The following is a 15284-nucleotide window of genomic DNA, read 5'->3' on the forward strand; positions in this document are numbered from 1 at the left end:
TGTTACCCGAAAAGATAAGGATCGTGAGTTTATGGAAGAGGCTAAATTCTTTACGACTAAATAATTAAAAAAATTTATAAAAATGCTTGGCCTCAGTTTGAACAATAATAAAACAAAATTGATAAAGGAGTTTATGAAGCGAGGATACGCTGGGGGAGTAATTTGCAAAAGATAAAAGAAAAACCATCAAAGTCAGCATGTTAGCACATACAAATTGATTTCTTTAGTACAAGTTGATTTAATGTCTTTGTTGTGTCGCAATTGGAATGCATTACATTTATCGACAGAATTTGGTTTATGGAGATCTAAGAGCAGACAACGTTTTGACCAACAGTGAATTAATGTTGGATTAGACATCAAAGCAAATTTCAACGTCCCTGAAGGAAAAATTCGATTTAAAAAAATTTTTCAGATTCAAATCAGTTTTAAAATTTTGTCAATTATATCGTACGTTTTCAAATTCTGCAATATTCAACGTATCAAAAATATCTGTCCTTTCTATTGGTATACTATCTTCTGATTTATTTTTCACGTTATCATTATTTAGAATTCCCAGGTAATTATAGATTAAAATCAAAGTTTATTAGCCAATCTATGAAGATTTTCCCAGTCACCCAAGCACGCTGGAAGGGAGTATTCCCTGACAGTCCTATTCAACTATAAGAAGACATTTTCCCACAAAATAGGCCTGAAAATAGTTCTTGTGCCTGTGCCAACAGTCTGTCACTCCCCGAAATGACACTCTGAACTGAACAGTCAAATCAACCTGAGAAATGATTTCAAATTCCTTTAGCCGACTTTGATTCTCGAGCCCTTCATTCATGACCTGGACACCAAATGAAGATTCTGGAGGAATACGTACCCCGAATTGTCGAACTACTCCCTGATGTACATCTGCCTCCATGTCGGACAACTCCTTGAAAGACTCATTACTCCAAATAATGAACAAATCATCCCCCATTGTCGGACACTCCGATGACTTTGAACAACTTTCTCGTGGATGGCCAACATCTTCTTATATCCCATTCTCAGGTCAGTGAACTGAGACTCTAAAATGGTGCCCTGTAAGTCAAGGGCCCTCTTTGGCCATACAGGTGAACTACCAATGGGACTGTGTTCTTGACTTGTCTGTTGATATTTCAATAACTGACCAATCAACTGTGTCCTCAAGTCCAAGGAGGGAGGAATGTCGCTTCCACTTTTCTCTGAGTTCAATGCAGTGTCTACATTGGGAATGTAACACCCCTCCCCTCTACTACTGTTGTCTTCACTTTCCCATATAGAACTTAAGATAACTTCCCCTTTGCTCTAAACCAGTGATTCTTCTCTCAATTTATTCTGATCGGACTCAATTTCCCTCATTGTTGATAAAAAAATGTTTAGTTAGGTACATAATCGTCCTCGAATTGCAAAATATCCCTAAACTGTCCCAACTTGTCGTTCGTGGCTTTATAAAGCTTGTCGATTGTCGCATATCGATCACTAAGCACATCCATTTGTCGTTTTATAGTAAAATAGGCATCCCCAAAGTGGATATTTCCCCACAAAATATCTCCATTCGACACTAATCGACTCAAAATCTCATCCCCTCGAATCAGGATTTCTTTTAGAGGCACATTCCCGAGTCGAACTCTCAAATCTGAATACAGCCTTTGGAAGGACTCAATGTGGTCTCGAGAAAAATTAAAGTCATCGAGGACTATGCTCTTCTGTAGTTCATTTATAGTCATCAACTGCGACCCCACAAACGAATAAAATGTTTGAACACTTCCAAAAGTGTGATAGTCACCTTCAACTAACGGGGATCAAAATGCCTGGAATTTGAAGTTTTGAGTCAAAAGGGATATTTCAAGCAGCCTTTCTAATCTGGCTACATAAACAGAAGAGAACCACTGACTAGGACGGTCTATCAATTCAATAAAAAAACCGACGTTGATTGCCATGAGAATTATCCTAAGGGAAGACAGACTGGTCTGTCGGGCGTCCACAGTGAACACGAGACTGATTTGTTTGCTAAGAATATTGGATGGAGGACAAATACGAGGGAATGCTGCTAATATAGGTGAGTACAGTGCACAGATTGTGACTGTATGAAGTTTGTTTGAGTAGTTTTTTAACTTTGAAGAGGTTTGGGGGGATTTTGTTGAGAGCAGGGTCGGGGATATGAATTATATGTAAATCAGGGCACTGTCTTTATGATTGTTTATTGGTTAAATGTGCCTGGAAGAATGGCTAATTTTTGTTTAAGGAAATCGTAGATTGGAGGAAAGTCACGGGTGGATGTGCGCATTAGACAAACTACGCCAATCGGCAAGTAAATACAAAACATGGGAGATCTACGAATCAATTGGGAAAGAGGAAAATGCCCTGATAAACAAGCACTAGTCAACAAATAGATAAACAAAGCAAATAGTTATAAACAGTATTTCACATGGATCGATGTTAAGTAGATCACGACTTTTTAAAACAAACTTGTGAAAAATCTTGTTTACCTGGATGAATCGTGAAATTTGAGTAGATGGATATTAAATTTAGTCTAAGGCTAAATAACAAATAAGTTCAGCAGGGGAATCTTGTGTATTTTTGTTGGAATATTTAAACCAGAAATTTCAATTTAAGTTGGAGAACTCACTCGACAGTGATCTTGCGAGACCTGTCCAAAGGATTTCTCGAAAAACAATCAACCAATTTGAGAGGGGCCAATTTGAAAGAGTTGAGTGTATGACATATTCAATACTTTAAATTCAACATTTGATTATTTTAAGTGCTAATTTTTTTAATTACAAATGTGCTTTTTAACGTTAGAAAAATTTTTTTAAGCGCTAGAAACAACCTCCCTTATTAGTTTAAATTTCAACTCAAAAAGATTAATGAAATAAGAAGAATTCGAAATTTAAGTTAAATGAATTATAAATCAATAAACTAAACCCCAATTTTTGAAAACACCCCAGCTTTTCGAGACACATTAATTCCGCATGCCGGGATTCAACTGTATCACTACACAGCCGACTTTCTTCTATATACAGTCCGACCCCAAAATGGGGCAGACCCCAGGGGTGGGGCACCCTCGGATTTTGGGGCACCCCCGCAATTTGGGGCACTTTATTCCAAAAGTACATTTTGGCAGAAAAAAAATAAAAATCGATAAAAAATTATGGAATTTTTGGGGCACCATAAAATCATTTATAAGGAATTAAAAATAAAATAAAATTATAATAAATTAATTATTTTTTGTTTTATTTTCAATTTATATTTTTATTGTTGTGGTTATGGATTACGAAACTAATTGAAGATTGCTAAAGAAATTTTGAAGAAAAATTTATCTGAGAGGCAACTAATGAAAAAGTACAACACAAGTAAAGGAACAATATCAAGAATAAAACGAAATATTGTACCTTTCTTGCAACACGGCAATACTATTTCTGAGGATATGACACATTTAAAGCCGATAAAGATAAATTTGATGATCAAGTCTTTGAAATATTTCAAAGACTACGCGTAGATAAAATTCCGATTTCAGGCCCTATTTTGAAAAAAATTGCCTTAGTTACAGCTTCAAAATTGGATTTACTTCTTTTAAAGCTTCCAATGGGTGCCTTGATAGATTTAAATTGCGGCATGAACTTCAATTCAAGTCAATATGTGGTGAAAAAGCTTATGTGATTTATCTTATGTGAAAAGTATTGTTAATTGTTGGAAGAAAATCGACAGGAACCGTGATTCTTATGCAACAAAAAACTGTCTAACAGATGAACATTTAGATCAAGTTGTTAACGAAACAATTGATGGAGAATGCGAAGACATGAACATAATGTTTATGATACATATTCAGAAACCGAAAATAGTGAAAAGTCGTAGCAAAAACAAAAGATGCTTAACAATTTAGAAGAAAAAATTTCTAATGTTGCACCAAGTATGCTCCGAGATTTTTTTGATTTTCGGCTGAAATTGACGAACAATATCAGACAAAACTCTACAAATAAAAAGAAAATAACTGAATATTTTAGTAAAAATGTTTTTTGATGTTTATTAATGGTTTAATTTTAAAAAAAAACAAACCCCTGTTTTTGGGGCACCCCCGCATTTGGGGCACTTGGTGCCCCATTTGGGGGTCGGACTGTAGTAACAATAAATTCAAATTCCTAATGTACCTAACTAAACATTTTTCCAATATTGCAACATTCATCCATTTTAGAGGTCTTAACCAGCCAAGCTGACTATTGAATCAGACAACCTGAAACACTAAATAGACGAACATTCACACAACAAAAATTAATACTAATAAGAAACTAACAATTATTTTTAGAACAAAAAAGAAATCAAAATCAGGAGAGAATTACTTTTTATAGCCACGACTCTTTCTCCTTCCTCTAGCCCGTTCGAACTTATTACCCTTATGGCGGACATGAGGTCTAAATAACTCACCACAACCTTACCTCGTATGACTATGCGGAGCTCCAGGAGCTGGTCCATTATATTTAGCAACCCTGCGAGAATTTCTATGCCCTTGCATGAGGACTGTCTTCTGCCCTGATGGAGCCCTCAAAGCCAGCTGATCAAATGTTAAAATCGTCCCTCCCGCTTTCAAAACACGAGCCCGAGCCTTAGCCGTAACATGAAGAGCACAAATCTTTAAACATAAGAAATAGGGACAACAGTAAGAGGAGGAATATTTTCACTCAGCAACCGAATATCGTCAGTAACTGTCCCCACACACACAGCAATGGCCCCCTCAGCCTGTTGCTTGGACATGTGCTTTATAAGGCGTGAAAGGGCGAGAGGAGGACGATTGGTTCGGCTCATAAGAAGACGTCGATATACAACTGAGTTGAATCCAGAGTCAGTTTTTCGTAGTAGATATTTATAGATCTGAATAAGGGGTTAATTTGTGTTATATTGCCTTGATTATTTCACGGTGGTATAAGTTTGGAGTGTGAGGTCTCGTTCTCCTAACTTTTCGGTCATATCGATGGCAAATGTCAATTCCCTACAAATTTTAGATATAGATAATTAGGTTGAATTATATATTCGTATTAAATAATGAGTTATGATAAAAAATTGAAACAACAAGGAAACCATTGCACGTGTGAATGTGTTAAAACTAATTATTATAAAATAAATAATCTAAAATATTATAAAATAAATTTATTAATAACAAAATTAAAACAAATCCGAAATCAATATAAAGAAAGAAAGAATTAATCAAAATTGCACACCAAAAAAACAATGTGGAAGGGAGATGTGACTTTGGAGAGTGTAAGGTGATATGGACGTTGAAATCCTTAGTTTCAGACATTGCCTAGAGGAACTAAAATTTCAAATTGTGAAAGTCGAGTATATTCAGAGAATTTTTTTATCAGAGAGAGACTTTTGAAGGCCAACTCCAAAGGTGCAGCGAAGGATGGTCAAAACTGACACCCTGAGGATTAAACCCTGCAATTTATCATATTAAAAAAGATATTCTGCCACAATATATTGTCACAGGCATCGAACGACCCCAAGTTTGAAGGGACCCTACCCTAATTAGACATTTCATACACTTAATAATTGAAATACCCAAAAGGGGATTCTAGAGATACTTGCATGACCTCAAAATATTTATATATTAGTAAAATTATGATTACATTAGTACTGCCTTAATTTCAGAAAAATAAATAGACTAATTATAAATAATATAATAAATATTTCAAATGAATGTCATTACAATTTACAAAGCCAATTATATATAGTTAAAAACAAAGTAAAGTAACCAATCGTAAACCCACTTATACCCATTTCCACCACTTCATAGATGTTACCTAACCCTAATCCTAACCCTACCCTAAACCTAACCCTAATCCTGACCCTAACCCTACCCTAAACCTAGCCCTAACCCTAATCCTGACCCTAACCCTAACCTAACCCTAACCCTAACCCTAACCCTACCCTAACCCTACCCTAACCCTACCCTAACCCTAACCCTCATGAGTAAGGTCACAATGTCGCATTGCATGTCATAATTTGATATGTAAAAATAAAATTTTAGACAAGCCATTCTAAAATAATAAATTAAACATTAGAATTATTATAAAAATAATTAAAATACTATTTTTTACATATAATTTATGCCTGCCATTTACTTTTGCCTTTTTAATTCTTAATTTCCGTTCAACCCTGGGGGTCCCTTCAAGACGGTGACATATATTAACCATTAGTTAACTGCAATTATCATCCAGGTGATTTGAAATCTTGAGCAGAAATTTGTATGTTTGAAAAAAATTGTTATCATTACCAAACAATTAATTTTATCACGGCTACAATTGTGGAACGTATAACTTGTTCATTGACGATGCGGATATGACGGAACGTATAACTTGTTCATTAAGAAGACGGATTCTTTCCATGGCTTTCTGTCTAAAGAGATAGTCCGAGTAATTAATGGAGAGTACATGTCTGATAGCTGGTTTTACACTGGGGTGACTTACTTGATCCCTAAAAAACGCAATTTTGAGACCCCGAAGGACTTCTACTAACAGCCTCTTTTTTAAATAAAAATTTTTCTTCTTAAAAAGTTTTGGTCTAAAGTTCTTTTTAAAAAAGTGCTTCAATGGTTTTTTTCTTAATTGAAAAAAATTAATTTCGGATTTAGACCAACAGATAAACCATGTCTGCTAGCTTTATATGAGGTATTAATAATTGAAGCATTTATTTTAGATATCTTAATTATTGCCAAAAACAAAGTCTCTCATTCTTCTGGAAAAAATTTAATAAATCCGTTTATTTTTAGAGATATTGGATCGACCGAATTTGCCGATTTGTTTAACAACTATATTTTCATTCTTAAACTATATTATCTGGCTGTCATATTTAGTATTTTAAATGAATTAAACTTATCACTAAAAGGTATTTTTATTAATAATTTATGTTAAGGTAATAATGCTTCCAACATTGAAGTTATTGAAAAAAATGTCTGCGTTTAAAGAAAAATTATCACTATTGAGGGAATATGGCAAAGTGAACAGTAGTCTTAAAAATTGTTAGCAAAAGCTTCTTTTGAGTTTGAAATATATCCTATTGGCAATAATGATCAATACAAGACGATAAATAGGAAAATAAGCGTGCATTGTAGTAAATACAATTATGTCGTCGTAGGATAAAGTTTTAAATTAACTTTTATTAAAGTTCCAATTTAATCTTAGTAATGATTACGAGATGAATCTAGCTTTAATGCCGGATAAATTTGAATCCAAGTATTCCGATACTTGCAAAATAGTTTTTTTCAATTCACGCATAGATCGAATTTTTAGATGATGAGAAAAGATCAGTGTTGATGTCTTATCTAAAAAATGACAATTCAATGTCTATTAATTCATCTTTAAAGTTTCTTGTATTAATTTGTTCAGTAGTAACACGTAAACGAGCAGGCTGGTTATAGAGACCTGATTAAAATGTTCGATCTTGACTTTTCTGGTCAATATTTAATTGTTTTTATTGTTAGGCAGACCTGACAAGCCTGAAGGATCGTATATTACCAGTAGACAATTGCTTGACCAAAAAGAAATAGCAGTGATTTATTTGCAAAACACAATAAGGAATTAAATACCTATACAGAAACCTGGAAAGCCGACTGAATTTCAGACCAATTATCTTTCTAACGACCCTACGGAAACTACTGTCTTTGATTATTTTGGATAGGATTTCTCCTTTTTCAGAGTATTAAAATTATAATTTATGCAATCTGAATTTCTGAACTCAATATGAAAATTTCTGAAAGCAAAGTAAAAAAGGTGTAGTCAAATACAGTAATCAGACACGCAGATGGATATGTACCACACATATCCAGAAAGCTGATCACATACTAGGAATTGATCTTGTCTGAGCGTCATTGAGCGTCTCTCACTTGAAATAGAACTCTGGGCTAAGTCAGAAATGTCCCTCAATTTCAAAACATATTGGTATTCCACAAGGCAACTCTTTATCGCCAATACAGTTTTTTATTTACATGGAGGCGATCCTCTGTGACCTAAGATGTAGAATTGAGCCGAGTTCGATCACAAAACTGAACTAGGCGGATGACGTATGCTTTGTTTCGGAAGACATTGAAAAGATCAGGGAAGTCCTCAATCATGCTCTGGAGTATTCGAAAAATAGTTTTTGAAAGTGAATGAACAAAAGATGGAGCTCAAAATTTTCAGAAAAAAATCCCAATTTACAGATGAGAAACGAAAAACAAAAAAACTCGGATAATTACTTGGCAACTGGGAAGATGTCCAACGGAATAAAGTCCTTGGTTCAATTTCGTGATACCGATAGCGGCGGAGACGTCGAGTTCCTCCGAAAGCTTGGAGCCAAAATCTCAATGCGCAATCACGATCCTCGGGAGGTGGACTGGCTATTGCAACGGTTCTCGATCGCCGTTATCCGGGGAAACAGTTTGGCAATTCGCCAGACTGCTGGCCTTCTCTTCGATTAATCAATATTAATTAATAGAAAATAGATTATATAACAGAATTCCCATTCGATAAATTAACAATAATTGATTAAAACAATTATAATTTTGGGAAGTTATCTAATATCTCGGTCGTTTCAAATCAATTTTAATCTGAGGTTTGATTCTAAATTCGTTTGATTTGATATAATTTATGTGAAAAAACTTTGTCACATATCCAATCTTAAGTAAAAATGCATTGGAAGTGATAATTCCCTTTCCAACCACTTATGTGAAATGGCAATGTCTTGTCTTGTTATTCTGAGAAGTAAAGTTAATAATCGACTTAAGATGGAAGACGATATGAAAATGGCACTTTCGACATTGTACCAAAAATTGAACAAATAGTTTCCGTAAAGCAGGATCAAAAATCACACTAACTCTAAATACTATGATTTTTTTAATTTTGTTAGCTTTTTTATTAAATTGTTTTGTTACTGGTGGTCCCCAGAAAAATTCAACAGACTAAAGTGGTCCCCGTTTAAAAAAGGTTAAGAAACACTGGCTTAAAACAAGTTGAAGTGGAGAAATTTCATAAATAGATCTGTCGATCGATCCTCTATAAAGCAAAAATAAAGATTATTCCAATTTTTTATTCCAATTGTCTAGACATGGGATGGAGTTGTCAATAAATCATTCAAGCGAAGAAAAGAAGTCACTGAAGATCTCGAAAAGAAACAAAAACATTAATTTAAAAAAATTGACAAAACAAACAAGAACGTTTATTTAAATCTAAAAAGTTTAAAAGAGTTACCAATCCACTGGAGTTTAAAAAATCTCCAAAAGTTCTACTCGGAATAAAACTAAAAATACAAAACAGACATAACCATAAGTGTTGGGACGGACGTATGGGTACATTCCGCGGTCACCAAATGCCACGTCTGGGTCTAGTAAAAACGCGGAAACTTCCTCGAGGACCATCGACTTGATTCCCAAATCAAGTCCAAACGCTATTGCGTCTAATAAAGTTACAAAAATCAATCAACTTATGCCAAGACGAAAGAGTTTGGTCTTGGATTCGTATGGTTCCATCCTTCCATGTAAATATGCCTGATATTTTACTAAATCTGAGAATATAAAATATACTTCTGACTACACAAGTGTCATCTGGAGTGAACCTTCCGGTTCCGTGGTGCATCACTTTTTTAAAGATAAGTGAATTCCAAATATCGACCATTTGGTATTTTAGATACTCGACTTCCCATGTCTTAAAAGGGAAAGATTCAAAATGCATTTTTTCAAAGGCTCGGATAAAATTATAATGTTCTTCTTGTCTTGAAAGTCCGTCTCCGTCTGTTTCCATTGGTACGAAGTATCCATAAAAGTCATTGAATCCTTAAAATAGTGTCTCTTGTGTGTTTTAACCTTCGATCGTAGTAGTAGGGTCATCATTGAAGGCATTTGCGACATCATTTACGTCTCCATTGTCCGACTATAAAGGATTTGATTTGTATAAATAAACCATTTCTGCATTTAGTGTATCTTTAGAGTTCATAAAGTTGTTTTCATCGTTCATTTGGCTATCTATATAACTAATTAAGTACCACCAAAATTTAATTTAATTGATGTTGCACGTAGCTGTCTCATATTATTTTGCACGATATTGTTGCTTCTCATTTTAATTACGTCTGAAATTGGGAGAAATGTGGTAAGAGGAAAACTTACAGACCTTGTTCGCCACACACATATGTCGAACCAAACATAGCGATTATTTTGGCAGCAAAATTTCTAAAGTTTTTAAACTTTTCACGAAGATGCTTAAATGAAGCAAGTATTCCAGCCTCCAAAAATTTAACCTTTAGTATAAAATCCGATTGGATCTCAACAATTCCATTTGTAAACTTTTATTCTCATTTGAAAGCATTGAAAGCGAATGGTGCTGGATACTTGATCTGCAGACTTGTATATTCGATCAATAATTTATTTATCATTTCGATTACTTCTTGATTTACATAATGAGACGGTATCTTCCTTGTCTGTTACCCCAAATCGATTGGTTTAGAATTATTTTCATCAATTTGAATTAATAATTCCTCAAACACCTTGTTGTATAGTGCCAAATCAGGGGAATTGTTATTCATTTTATTTCCATTTTTGGTAATTTCACTTTTATTCACAGACAGAAGCATGTTTTTTTAATTCATAGATTGATTTCTTTTTTCCAAATTTGGAATTAAAATAAGTAGCAATGAATGGGCAACCTCCTCTGGGGACTTGTTTAAGACGGTTTTTGACACAAATCAATAGAGATGACATCCATTCTCCAGGGTTGGAATAATCAATCGACTCACAGATAACTTTCATGGAAATTCAAATTGCTCTACAACTGATTCCAATTGATTGTGAACATGAGCATTGTTAATTATAAAGTTAATCTTGTACGCCTGAAAACCTGCATTCATTAATTAACTCTTTCATCTCTTTTGCATTGAAAATTAAGCAATGTTAAAGCAGACATTGTAAGTTAGAGCCTCTTGAATTTGGAGTCATAACAAAAAAACGAGATCCTATTTTTGATCCTCTATCTTTGCTTTTGGAATATAAATTAAAATTGGATTCATCGATCCAAATTAAAGTTCTTTTAGCCGATCATGCTTTAGACCAGCGGTTCTCAGCCTGGGGTCAAAAATCAGCCCAGATCGATCGTAAGGAGTCGAAAATGAAATACTTGGGGACCCTAAAATGATTCAAATATGACTTTAAAAATATGACTTTTTGGACCTTCTAATTCGAAAATATGACATTATTGGTTGGAAAATATGACTTTATGCCAAGATAAATTCAGTAATCTTTTGGCCCTTTTTCGCAGGCGGAAACCAAAAATAACCAGATTTTTAGTAACAAACCTTATTTTAAATTTTTGGACTTGTAGTTGTCTAAACTAAAATAGTCAAAAATTCAAAATTTTAAATAAAATTTTTCAAGAGGCTGGGATTTTACCCACAACCACGTACTTCCTAAAAAACATGGCTAGTAAATCATTCACCTTATGTCAGTTCTAGTGAAACTTATATATCATTAAGAATTTAAATTTATTAAAACTACACATTAAATAAGGTTTAATATTTTTATCCTTGAAGTTCCTGCCTTTCGCTAAAAGTTTATTTAGCATCGAGAAATTCTTTCGACAGATAATATGGTTCCCGGGCATTTCCATGAATACACGAATAATTCAGGAGGGAAATCTTCCAAATTAGCTTTTTGAATGCTATTCCATGACATTGAATTATTTTTGGATAAGAAAAAGATTCCATATGAAAATTTGGTTTCTTGTGCCACAAATGGTGCAATGTCTATGGTTGGGAAGTATAAAAGATTTGCAGCATATTTGAAAAAAAATTTGTCCTAATGTGATTCATATACATTGCGTTCTACATAGACACCATTTGATTTCAAAAGCTCTTTCACCAATTTTACATGAAACGTTAAATATAGTTATTAAAACCATCACCAAAATTAGAGCAAACAGCAAGTATGATCGTCTCTTTAGAAAATTTTGCTATGAGGCTAAAGAAACATATGTCCGTTTTGTGCTTGACACTGAGGTTATAGTTTCCAATTTTATTTTATAGGTGCGATGGTTATCAAAGGGAAATGCATTAGAATCATTTTTAATATTATTTGACACAATCGTGAATTTTTTAACTTATGAGGATGACAAAAATTTAGCATATTTAATTGTATCGAAAAAGAAAGAAATTGGATTTTTTGAAAATTTAATGAAATTTCATTAAAACTTGAGGGAAAGTATGTGACGTTAATAGATTGTAAAATAATTATTCAAATATTTATCAAAAAAATAAAGTTATATAAATATAACTTGGAAAAAAAATTATTATAAAATTCCCGAATTCCAATCAATTTGTCAAAAATTTGATGAAGATATTGACAACTTTTTGCAATATTTATTTAGTATAGAAAAAGATTTGATTCTCCGATTCCAAGATATTCTTGAATTAGAAATTCCATCTTAGATGATGAATCCTTTTTTGTCGAAGCTGTATTGCCTTAGTATTGTCTGTTGTATATAAAATTTTCACGAAGGTCGATTAAATATTAGGGGAGTCAAAAAAAATCAAGGGGTCGACGGGTCAAAAAGGTTAAGAACCCTGCTTTAGACAAACAATCAAAATAATGTATTCTTTTTTCTTTATTTTCAAGAGAATTTACATTGGCTACTTGTCGACATGTGTTGAGAGAAATTAATTCCCCATCAAGCCAATTTTTACGGTTGAAACAGACACAGACATTGAATAATAATTTCGTATTTTCTACGCACATTCTTTCAAAGTGATCTGAGGATCAGCTTCAATTCAACTGATTAATTCATTTATATTTATTTGATTTTTTTGAATGTCTCTTACCTCCTATTGGATGTCTTTCTTTATCTTTATTTTCAATCCAATGATAAGCTGCTCTTAAATTCATTCCAAGAGAAGAACATGAAGACTGCCATTTGTCAAAATTTTCATGTTTTTCAATTATTATTTTTTGTATCTTGTTTTTTCAGTCATCAAACAAGTTTCGATGTATTTTTACGAAAATTTTTTTATATGCAACATTGACTTTCGTATTTATAAATTAGAAGTTTGTAATTGTAAATTTGATTTCTGCGGTTGACATTTGAAGTTTGTAATTCACAAATTGACTTGAAAATGGTATAGATTCCTAAAAAAAGAAACAAAAACTTTTATTACAAAAATTGAAAAAAAACAAAAACGTTTATTTGAATCTACAAACTTTAAGAGAGTTGCCAATCTACGATTAATCACAATTTAAAACCCTCTTTGTCTCCAAATTCATTGTCACCGCCGTTTTATATACAAAATAACGTTCTTCGGGCGTAAAAACATCCGAGAAAACGACATCATCACAATCACTTTCGTCAATGAGCTGATTCAACAACTGATACACCGAATCTTTAAAATCCGAATCAATTTGTCTATCAAACTGATCTTCCTCAGATTCTTTGACCACTTTAGACATTCCAAACCCCTTCCTGTAATACTCACACTCCTCCGCTAATTTGACTCGCGCCTCCTTCTCCAGAATAATAAGGTCACGCCCTATTTGAGTGTTGTTGGGCTCCAATTTGAGACATTTCTTCAAGTATTTTATGCCTTTTTCTCTTCTACCCATTGCCAAATACGCTTTTCCACAACGGTACAAAGCTTTGATGTAATTCTCGTCAATTTCAAGACATTTCTTGCAGCAATCGACACATTTTTCGTACTCTTCCAGACGCAGATGACAAAAGGCGGTATTACATAACAATTCCTGCTTTATTCTCTTAATGTGTACTTCCTCGTAAAAGTTTTGAATGTGACGTTCTGAAATCACTTTTAGAGACTTGGAATAAACACAAATATCAACCCGCTCGTAGTAACGTTGAGCACTCCGAAATTTTCCAAACGAGAAACATTTATTGCCTTCCTAAATATAAATTTAAAGTCACTTACGGCTTTCTCCTGATTGACTACTTCTTGGATCTCTTCAAATGGCAGATATCTTCGAACATTCTAAAAGTCAAAAACCCCAAATACGTATGTACTGTCGTAATATATATCCACAGGAGTTGCAGGAGAAAACTGCAAAATTTCTACTCGGAATAAAACTAAAAATACAAAACAGACACAACCATAAGAGTAGGGAGGGACTAGTGGGTACATTCCGTTGTCACCATATGCCACGTCTGGGTGAAGTAAAAACGCGGAAACTTCCTCGTGGACCATCGACTTGATTCCCAATTCGAGTCCAAACACCATTGAGTCTAACAAAGTTACAAAAAGCAATCAACTCGTGCCGAGGCGGACTCGTTTGATCTTGGAATCGTAAGGTTCCAACTGCCCCTCCAAATATGCCTGATATTTTACTAAATCTGAGAATATAAAATTGACTTCTGACTACGAAAGAGTCTCCCGGGGTGGACTTTCCGGTTCCGGGGTGAATCACTTTTTTAAAGACAAGTGAATTCCAAATATCGACCATTTGGTCTTTTAGATCCTCGAATTGGCATGTCTCGAAAGGGAAAGCTTCAATGTGCATTCTATCCAGTCCTCGGAAAAGATTATGTTTGTCTGTAGAGTTATCTGAGCAGTGTTCTGTGGCCATTGGCAAATCGTCTCCAGAAAAGTCATCGAGTCCTTAAAATAGTGTCTCTTGTTTGATTTAACCTTCGATTGTAGTAATAGGATCATCGTTGAAGGCATTTGCGACGTCAAAAACGACTCCCTTGTCTGACTATGATGGATTTAATTTGTATAAATAAACCAATGCTGCATTTAGTATATCTTGAGTCTTCATAAAATTGTTTTCGTCGTTCATTTGCCTATCTATTAAACTAAATAAATATTACCACAACTTGTTTATTTAAATATATTTATTACATAATTTTTGTATTACCTATAAAATTATCCTTTTATTACAAGATAGACTTTATCTGATTTAATTTTTGTTTATGAAATTCATTCCTTTGACTAAATTAAATTTTGAAAAACATGCTCGTCTTGATATAGAATGTAGGACTTTCTACAGACAGAAATTTATCATTCCATCTTTAGTTTCTTTATTTTTTATGTACAAGATGAGCTACTAATGTTTAGTGCCTAATACTAGTCTATTTTAGTTCCTTTAGTTACATATTTATATTTGCTCTATCATAGAATTATTTCGAAGTGGTTTACAATTGTATTGACTATTTCAATTGAATTTCCAATTGTTTCCACATGCAAAACGAGGTATGTTTTCTGCTGTCGACGACGCAGTAGCCTGATGGCCGCATATATTTGTGCACCATCCTCCAGGTCTTAAACTTCAG

At 33.7% G+C, this 15284-nt stretch overlaps 1 long non-coding RNA gene and 1 pseudogene across 1 annotated transcript; both read right to left on the bottom strand.

Moving 5' to 3' along the window:
- Positions 1-4336: 4336 nt before the first annotated feature.
- On the bottom strand, positions 4337-13453 carry LOC115228242 (annotated as a pseudogene).
- Positions 13454-14275: 822 nt separating this feature from the next.
- Positions 14276-14813, bottom strand: LOC115228271. The gene is made up of 3 exons (XR_003883196.2): positions 14738-14813; positions 14641-14707; positions 14276-14610 (listed from the first exon to the last, which is right to left on the bottom strand). It is a non-coding gene; the product is annotated as an uncharacterized LOC115228271 (long non-coding RNA).
- Between the last annotated feature and the right edge of the window lie 471 nt (positions 14814-15284).

The sequence above is a fragment of the Octopus sinensis genome, unplaced genomic scaffold (assembly GCF_006345805.1).
Source record: "Octopus sinensis unplaced genomic scaffold, ASM634580v1 Contig10079, whole genome shotgun sequence".
NCBI lineage: Eukaryota > Metazoa > Mollusca > Cephalopoda > Octopoda > Octopodidae > Octopus > Octopus sinensis.